Below are 271 nucleotides of genomic sequence, written 5' to 3' on the forward strand. Positions count from 1 at the left end.
AATCGAACTCGGGTCCTTCGCGTCAAAAACAACTGTTTTGCGCTCCACCATCTGCGCCACTGCGGCTGACAGTAATGTGTAGGCTTTTTGCAGTCTTGTGTAACACTACCACACGTTGGTAGGCGGAGTTAGTGTAAGTAGCCTCTGCCAAAATGAAAACAAAATAATGATTAAAAATAGCCTACAGGAGCGTTTTATTTTCATGAGAGGGCAATCGAATGTGCCCATTCTCTTTTGGGCTCTGTACCTTGTCGTCTATCCGCCATAAACA

The sequence above is a fragment of the Sinocyclocheilus grahami genome, unplaced genomic scaffold (assembly GCF_001515645.1).
Source record: "Sinocyclocheilus grahami isolate Dianchi unplaced genomic scaffold, SAMN03320097.WGS_v1.1 scaffold290.1, whole genome shotgun sequence".
Lineage (NCBI taxonomy): Eukaryota > Metazoa > Chordata > Actinopteri > Cypriniformes > Cyprinidae > Sinocyclocheilus > Sinocyclocheilus grahami.